The sequence below is a fragment of the Haliotis rubra genome, unplaced genomic scaffold, assembly GCF_003918875.1.
Source record: "Haliotis rubra isolate DU_JTF1 unplaced genomic scaffold, ASM391887v1 Scf18, whole genome shotgun sequence".
Classification (NCBI taxonomy): domain Eukaryota; kingdom Metazoa; phylum Mollusca; class Gastropoda; order Lepetellida; family Haliotidae; genus Haliotis; species Haliotis rubra.
Genome location: NW_025765780.1, coordinates 3742741 through 3751110, shown reverse-complemented (window position 1 = coordinate 3751110; position 8370 = coordinate 3742741).

Below are 8370 nucleotides of genomic sequence, written 5' to 3'. Positions count from 1 at the left end.
CGTCGAACATGTCTGGGGTGTGCTTGGATGGCAAGAATGTTACCCGTTAACACTATATATATATATGACGTAGGGCTCGTATGAGTGAACGTCTTTCGGTGCTGTTGCTACCGTTTTGGGGGGGAATTAGCAACGGTCGGGCGGTCAAGACTGGCTGGCACCTTAGAACAGAGAAGGCTTCGAGTTGAGGCGTTTATTCGGCGAAGACAGAGTGAGGCAGCCATCGCCGCCCTCCGTATATATACAACTCAAACCTTTATTAATTACATAACCGAAAGTTTTGAATTCCTATTATCCTCTCAATCATCCAAGGTTGTCAGGAGTTTATCGGTGGTAACCCTGGATGGTTGCCAGGTATTATATTGCCTAACTGACCCTTCGCGCACAGTCAGGTTGACCATGTGTGTCGACCCTTTCGGTGTCGGTGTTGTCGGTGTTTCCCAGAGGGCGTGACCGTTTTGCGCCAGCCTGGACAGACAGACTTGCTGGAGTGACAGTGCGTGTAGCCACATATGTGAAATATCGTGGCGGTCAGGTAGTGCAATTTCAACCCTCAATTTATTTTAGAATTGTTAATACTAGCTCGCAATATGGTAGTTCTGAGATGTAGTTTCTAGCTAAAAATAAGTCTTAAAAGAAAGCTATGACCATTACTTCACCATTAACATTGGACGTCGTATGCCTTGACGAATCCGGGAAAATGTGAAGTCTTGATAATAGAGGTGTTATCACGCGATATCAATTAGTTTCAAAGGTAAATTGCCAATCAACTAACAAAATCTATAAGTTTATATATAGGTTTCATCACATACGCACGCACGCACGCACGCACGCACACGCACGCCTCAGCCATACAATCTCAAATGGTCGTCCACTTATAACGCACCTTGGGCATCCTTAATCAAACGATCTAAGACAGCTGGACAGCGAAATGTAGTTATTTTATCAATGTCCACATAGAACTCAATAAAGATATAATGTGTAGAACTTTCTTCAGGTATGTATCGATTTAGGAGATAAACGTCATGTGTTGGCCAATTTCCGGGTGTTATTGAGTATTTGAAGCACGGGAATATTCCCAATTTCCGGGTGTTATTGAGTATTTGAAGCACGGGAATATTCCCAATTTCCGGGTGTTATTGAGTATTTGAAGCACGGGAATATTCCGTGCTTCAAATACTCAATAACACCCGGAAATTGGCCAACACATTCCCGTGCTTCAAATACTCAATAACACCCGGAAATTGGCCAACACATGATGTTTATCGACATTGTAAACACAAAAGTAAACCAAAAGGTCCACACACGTTTTTGTGTCTGCACTCATTGACATAGAGTACGGGTACAGCAGTGCAATGTCATCAGCCGGCCGTTTCGGCTGTCTCCCATGGTAGCATCTAGAACTGCTCATTTGTGACGTCAGTCGGACTTTACGTCACAATATGATTTGAATGACGTCATCTCAGCTGACGACGTAACAATACAATGGTGAGAGCGATGCTTGTATGTATTAATACGCAGCGAATTTCCGGGAATCGAATACCATTTGATCACGTTTTTCAACCAATCAGATTAAGAACACAGTGACTTTTGGTTTACAATGTAAATTACATAAACTGATGTAAAAATCAATGGATCTTAAAACTAGATAAACAAATTTACCAGAATGGATATTTCATGATTCTTCAAAGTATATACTCACTTGGTGCAGTTTTGTTTATTCACTCTGAATATAATGCAGACTTGTTCTCGTCACTATATGGCTGGAATAATGCCGATGTGACGTAAAGCCCCACTCAACTCAACTCAACTGAATCCAATACGAAGTTGATGTGTTACGCGGCAGTTACTGCAGTAAATTGAATGCTGCATCTCACGGGAAAGTAGAAAATAAGGTATCGTACCCGTGGCTCGTGTTGTTTAGATTTCCAAACGAAAGCACCTGGTGGAACCTAATGCAAATATTTATTTTGTCCGCATGTGTGTATACGTTAATAATGTGCAAAAGTGCATCAGGTGTGTATTTACTTTCAATTAATTTTAGAAATATAGGAACCTTTTTTTTCTGCGGCTGTAATAAAACGTTTGCTCGCCTTGAAGAAGGTCCTGGTTCGATTTCCCACTTTGGTACAATATGGTAATCCTATATGTATTGTTTTTCGACATATCACTGCGGCGTAAAACTATATCCACTCACTAAAAGAAGTAATATCACAAGTCACCAGCAAGTATTCTTGTCGGTTCAACCGGAATGAGTTAAGGAATTTTTTTTTACGCCGCACTCAGCAATATTCCAGCTATACGGCGGCGGTTTGTAAATAATCGAGTCTGTACCAGACAAGCCAGTGATCAACAGCATGAGCATCGATCTGCGCAATTGAGATACGATGTCATCTGTCAACCAAGTCAGCGAGCCTGACCACCCGATCCCGTTAGTCGCCTCTTTCGACAAGCATGGGTTTGGTTCAACCCGAAGTTGACCTGGTGTATATGTATACATATATGCAAATTGTTTTATAATGTATGAACTGTATGTACGGAAATAAAGTTTTGAATGATTTGATTGACTGGATTTAACCTGAGGTTGTAATGACAGTTTCGTGACTGAATAGTCAAGATTTAAACATACCAGTAGTTGTCTGGATCTGTGGAAAATCGACCTCGTTCAGGTCATCACATATTCTGTGACCAGAAACGCTACCCGAAACCACGCGCAGTGAGCACTAACACGTCGTAAATATTCTTCGAAACTGCTGTAGCAAGCGGATTTTGTCTCGCCGAATGTATCAGTAAATAAATTTATATTATAAATATAGAATAACGATATGTAATGCATGGGTACGAATTGACGTGGATCGGGTGATATTCGTATTCTGATAGTGAGAAGTAATAAAGCAAATGGAGTGATGTGAGGTTGACGCTGGTTGAATACATTTGAATATTTCGGATAATCACGTGTATTATTAGCGTGATAGAGGATTTAGAGCACGTTTATGGAATCAACTCCAGTCTGTATGCGGTACATGTACATTGGTTAATTAGTAACATCTGTTTTGGTTTTCACTTGACGTACAGAGACAGGGGTGTAGGCAGATTGGCCACCTGGCGTAATACAAAATATGTACAGATAAATTCTATTATATATTCTATAATATACTTATTATGCTGGTGTAGATCAATAGATTTCAATAGACGAAATCTGGAGCAGACAGATTCTCTGCCTTAACGTGATTGAAAACACATAACAATGTATTGGACATTTGTCACAGGCCTGAAATCTTCTTTGAGACCACTTCGAAATTTGACGCTTCAGAGACATTCAATTATTTCCTGTACTATTCTTTATTTGGACATTTATTACCATATGTTTCTGTTTTTGATCAGGTGAAAATTTGACTTGCCTTCGCGTGTATTTCTGACGGCGGCTTAATCTTATCTTTTCGTGACGGTATCAATACTAATTAAAAGTGATTCATAAACACATGCACGTGAAATAGTCGGAAACATACAAAGAATATAAATTTTGGCAGTAATGTCTTATGATTACGTTACTCGGTTCTGTGGAAAACCAAGCAATAACCGTACTTGTAAAGATTTTGTTGGTTTTGGTTTTGGTTGTTAAGGCCGCACTCAGCAATATTCCAGCTATATGGTGGTGGTCTGTAAATAATCAAGTCTGGACCAGACAATCCAGTGATCAACATATTCCAGCTATACGGCGGCGGTCTGTAAATAATCGAATCTTGACCAGACAATCCAGTGATCAACAGCATGAGCATCGATCTACGCAATTGGGATACGATGACGTGTCAACCAAGCCAGCGAGCCTGACCATCCGATCCCGTTAGTCGCCTCTTACGACAAGCATGGGTTGCTAAAGGGCATGTTCTCTATTCGCCCACATCCCATCTCGCCCACAGTTTTAAAACAACATATTGGTTAGGGATTACATAATGATCAACTTGTGTCATACCTATGACTGAAGAATGGACTCTCCTATTTTGAAGATGTGGGCGAATTGAGATGTGGGCAAATGAAGACAAAAGTAATTTACATTTTGTTTTTATTTCTGTAACAAAGTTTCATAAAGGCCAATTCTAACACAGATCTTCACGGGTATTGATGAGATATGAGCCAAATAGAAACCAATTCACGGGTCTACTTGTAAAGACACGAGGATGGTCGCCTGTAGTGTTTGCTACAATGTTGATCAAGTAATCAGATGTTAACAAATACGAATAAAGTTACTAATCCGGTAAATATATATATTTTTTGGGGGGGGTAAATAAATATTTCTTCCCTGGGCCACTGGGGGAGACGAGTGGTTAAAGCGTTATGCTGATTGTCCACAAATTTTTACAATGTGTAACACAATACTCACTCACTCAATCAGTCATTCACAACTAATACAAAAAACCTACAATGTTGATGCTTATACACTAAACGCCTAAGGAAACGTTACCCTCCTACCATTATGAATTACTTGAAAACTATCAAAGATATGTTAGAAGGTATTAGTTTACAAGAAAGCTTAACAACACAGCTTTATGGAAATCAAACGCATTCATATTTAGGTGAAATGCATCTTTTTCAGAAGAGTTGAATTGTCCTATTTTCGACCATGCCGAAATAAACCAATAGCAGTCATTTGGATGTCCAAAAGAAAGGTTGAAATAAAATTGTGCTTTGAGACAAAGATAAACCATTTAAACTCACCATTGTTCAACTATAAAATCAAGAAACAACTGATGTAGATTGTGTAAAATTGTAAAAGAAATTATTCCTATGATTTCAGTCTTTTAAAACATTTTCTGTTGATTTGAAAACAAGTAAAACGTGTCCTTGATATTGTGAAAATGTGTTGAGGATCATCTAAAATTATCTTTGTTAACATTTTTGCTTGCAAAGTAACATTTTTCCAATTTCTGTTTACACATAGCAATATCAATCGCCAAAACGTAGCAATATTCAAGCAGTACATGTATTTGCATCCACTTCACGTGTAGAATGATTCTATAGGGTATAAAAAGAGACTAGAAGGCATGATATGATACACAGGTACGAGAAATATGCCACGATTAAAGACTGAAGAGAGAGTAAGAGCCATTGGGATGGTGTAGATGGGGTCGACATACAATGCTGTTGCCAACGCCCTCGGATGACACCGTATCACGGTTATAAGACATATTCAGCGCTACAGACAGACTGGGGTCACCGTAACACAGACCAAGAAGAGGACGTCCACGCATCACAACGCCAGCTGAAGATCGGTATACATCTGTCATTAAGGAAGGAGGGTAACGTTTCTTTTGGCGTTTAGTGTATTTCATTGACGTCTAGCCTATTAACAGGATACATAAAAGCATAATTATTTCGACCTAAGCTAAGATAACAACTAAAACATGATGGCGAGAAAGAAACGTGAACCCAGAATCACGTATCATAGGTTCCTGCACACCTAAGGGACACCACTCTGTATGGCGTACTTCAGATACTTGGTTCCTGCACACCTAAGGGACACCACTCTGTATGGCGTACTTCAGATACTTGGCAGTCTGGGCCACCCGAAGAAATGAAACATTAATTTCACATGCAAGTCCGAACAGTGTGTTTACCAGATATGGATATTATAACATTTACATTGTCTTGTGCATACAACGCATAAAATAAACAATTTAATAAGACTAAATCTGACCAACGTCAAAGAAGAATGAAACATTCACATATAACACACAAGGATCAAACATTCACATATAACACACAAGGATCAAACATTCACATATAACACACAAGGATCAAACATTCACATATAACACACAAGGATCAAACATTTACCTGAAGCACAGAACAGTTACCTGATGCACAGATGTACAGAATATTAACCGGAATCACAGAAGGGTCAAACATTTACCTGAAGCACAGTGCAGTAAAACACTATACCTTATGTTCAGAAGGATCAAACATTCACCTTATGCTCAGAAGAGAATATTTACCTGATGCACAGAAGGATAGAATGTTGTTTACCTGATACACAGAAGGATAGAATGTTTACCTGATACACAGAAGGATAGAATGTTTACCTGATACACAGAAGGATAGAATGTTTACCTGATACACAGAAGGATAGAATGTTGTTTACCTGATACACAGAAGGATAGAATGTTTACCTGATACACAGAAGGATAGAATGTTTACCTGATACACAGAAGGATAGAATGTTTACCTGATACACAGAAGGATAGAATGTTTACCTGAAGCACAAAACAGTGAACCAAGAAAACCAAGAACTTGAAGCACAGCATTAAACATTTGCCTGAAGCGCGGTGGCATTAAACATTCACTTTATGCGCCATAGAGCATGGCGATGGGCTTGGGGTGTATAATATGACCTACATGTTCTAATATGACACAGCTGAAATGTGTCAGAACAATAAACTATTTTTCTTCTTCTTCTTCTTCTTCGGTATCCTACCCCTTCAGTTGGAAGTGTTGGCTCTACTTGATAAAGCAACATGGATGTAGTTATAACTGCAAATGTGTAGACCCTTGTGTGGTAAATATGCACTGTTGGGCCCAACGCTATAAAAAGATTTTGTCGTGTGTCCCAAAAACAATACACTGGCGTCACAGCGAGTGATATGCTGGAGTCTGGCCTACTTACGGAAACAGTTAATGACCGGGTCTAGACACGTGAGGATGCGTCACGTGCTCTCTCTCTCTCTCTCTCTCTCTCTCTCTCTCTCTCTCTCTCTCTCTCTCTCTCTCTCTCTCTCTCTCTCTCTCTCTCTCTCTCTCTCTCTCTCTCTCTCTCTCTCTCTCTCTCTCTCTCTCTCTCTCTCTCTCTCTCTCTCTCTCTCTCTCTCCAGTATTGTACGTCAACAATAGGGAGAGAGTAACGCATAACATCTTCAAATGCGACCATAGAACGAATCAGGTCAAGTACCTAGAAGTCATTAAGCACAGGAATAGATAGCCTTGTAGTATACATGTGTCTGTGTTGTTTTTGTTGTTTTGTTTCCACGGATTCCTATGACTGCGGAAAGACTAGCCTTACTCCAAGGCTGGACTGAAGTCCATGGATATTTTGAAACTATTTCCTTATAACAGGAAAGTCTAGATGAGCGGACACTAAACCAGTCCTTTATTGGCCAACTTATTATTTATACAATCTAAAATAATTATTTTATATTAAAGGTATTGTCTCAGAAACTTCTGCAAGTTGAATTGAATGCCCCGGATCTTACGCTAATTGCAAGTAACGTGACCACGTTTTAGGACGGCACTGTTGCAGTAAATATGTCATCCAGTAATAACGACCTAAATATGTGGAGTTATGCATCATGTTTAATGGCCGCACCCTAATCTACCAGCTTGCTTTGTTCTGTTACAACAGCGAACAATGTACTGTGACCTCATTTTTTCGATATTCTCTCTCACACTGTCGTTTGGTAGATCTTGGGTAAATTTCCGTCAGAGAATAGGAACCAATGTGCCAAGATGCTTCCAGGAACAATGTTGGTTCGAGGACACATGCTGTTCAGGAGCTATATGTACACCGTGAGTGTATGGTATGGGATTAATTTCAAGTTGGACGTTGTTGGTGCAGACTCAGGCTCCCCGATATATAACACATGAATATAGTACAGCCGATCACGTGAATATAACATGAAGGATATTTTCTACTGAGTCAGTAGCATACAAAAAACAACTATATGTGAAAGGACATTTTGAACGCAAAATAACACTCCCAGTCCTTTATTCTTCGATTCTAATGTATGTACATGTGCATCAATGTGGTGCATCAATGCGTATCTACCTGTATGGTTCACTTGCATGGATGGAAATGCTTATTTTCGAGTCAGAGGATTTTCTATGGCATTATCATAATTACCGAGATGTGTCGCTCTGGGTGTGACATCGCGTGCAGCCAGAGTTCACACCCTCCCTTGGAGCCATACTGGGTTTGTCGATTAGCTGATATCTACCTGGTTAAATTATTCAGATCCCGTCTTTAATCATCCCAGCAGGTACGCAGGCTATTAGACCTCACGTGATGTTCTTTCAAACGTGATCCCTAAAATGGGCGTAGTTGTGTGAAGTCGGGTAAAGTTTACGCTATGGATATTCCAAAAGTACACAAAGGTATTGTAACAGAAACAGGTATTGAGTGATGGGCGAATGAGAAAAGATGCAACATGACAATAGAACATGAAGGCGGTGTACTGTAGTGAGTGAGTGAGTTCAGTTTTACGCCGCACTCAGCAATATTCCAACAATATGGCGGCAGCTGTGTGCTGTAGGGGTGAACACAAACAAAGGACGGCAGGGATGTTAATAGACTAAGGCTTAGTCTCTGAATATATATAATTT